Below are 1,649 nucleotides of genomic sequence, written 5' to 3' on the forward strand. Positions count from 1 at the left end.
TATTATGGGATTAAGAGAATGAGAAGGCTGCCTGTAAAGTGATTAAGCTTCTCCTGGCTATAGAGTAAAAGAGAAAAATAATCACTTGAGTTTAGGATTACCATCTCTCAAGAAAGGACAACAAAAGATTTTTGTGTGTTTTTACTTTCCAATGCCCCATGACGTTGATGCAAGTTGTAATTTGAAGATCATTTCACTTTTTCAGTTAGCAAAGTTTCAGAGAAAACAGAAAACGATTGCCAGGAAAGTAAATGAATACTTCAGACAACTGCCAACAGAAGAAAACAAATGCTATCTCTAAAAGAAGTCAATGTTTACAAAGGTAGAAATATATATAGGATGCTTGGATAGCCACTTAAGATGTTAATCAATGGGAACACTGAAAATTTCTATAAATGAAAAAGTTGCAATAGTTATTATTCACCTCTCCCTTGCTTCTTCACCAATTTAAACCATCTCCCCTACCTCCACCACAACACAAATTATTTATTTGTAAGGCAAAGGGAATTAAAGAAAGCAAAAACATAATTGCCATGCATTATCCTTTACATAAAATGACAAATAGAGAATAGAAGAGCTTATTAGCCTTGCTTTTTAGAGTTTTACCTAGAACACTATTTTATATCATTAAAAATGTGATGTAGTACCATGAACTTTCCCTCACCTGTTCAGCACCATGGTACTGTCAGCACCATGATGCTCTCATGATAGTGAAGGATATCTCTGGGGGAAGACATGGCTGTTCCCCTCAAAGAAGTTTTCAAATACTGAGGTAAGAGCTCTCAGATGGGCTACTGGGTCTTCTGTATTTACCTCATTTGGGTTTTCTGAACAAAATTCCTTCAGCATAATTTCTAACAGACTCACCTGGACTAACATGGAAAACAAAATTCAATATTCTTTTTTTTGTTTGTTTTTGAGATGGAGTTTCACTCTTGTCACCCAGGCTGGAGTGCAATGGCGTGATCTCAGCTCACTGCAACCTCCACTTCCCAGGTTCAAGTGATTCTCCTGCCTCAGCCTCCCACGTAGCTGGGATTATAGGTGGCTGCCACCACACCCAACTAACTTTTGTATTTTTAGTAGAGAGGGGGTTTCACCATGTTGGTCAGCCTGGTCTCAAACTCCTGAATTCTGGTGATTCACTCTCCTCAGCCTCCCAAAGTGCTGGGATTACAGGCGTGAGCCGCCACACCTGGCCCAATATTCATTTTAAAGGCAGGCCCTATCCCTATTCCACATCACCCAGGCCTGCACAGAACTGGGGGAGGGGTAAGATTTGGAGATATTCCAGCCATCACTGCGTCCCTGACTTTAAGCCTATAAAATAGCATGCTGCAGCCTCTGCTACTGTTTTCCAAAATCGAGCATAGAAAGATGCACGTCCAGTTGAAATCCAAGGAACCATATAAAAGACTTAAGCAATACTCCATTATTTCCTTGTATTTCTTCCTTGAATTTGGCCATCTGCCTTTTTCATTGTGCTTACTTACTTATTTCTCTGGCTCTTTCTTCCTCATACTCGCAACCAGCTATTGTCTAGGAATCCCTCTGGTCCTCGTACTGAAAACAAGGCATTCTAGTTTATCTGTATTGAATGAGAGCACAAATTACTCAGATTACACCTCCATAGAGATGCCTTCCAAAGA

This window comes from Trachypithecus francoisi, unplaced genomic scaffold (genome assembly GCF_009764315.1).
Source record: "Trachypithecus francoisi isolate TF-2019V2 unplaced genomic scaffold, Tfra_2.0 Lachesis_group4, whole genome shotgun sequence".
Lineage (NCBI taxonomy): Eukaryota > Metazoa > Chordata > Mammalia > Primates > Cercopithecidae > Trachypithecus > Trachypithecus francoisi.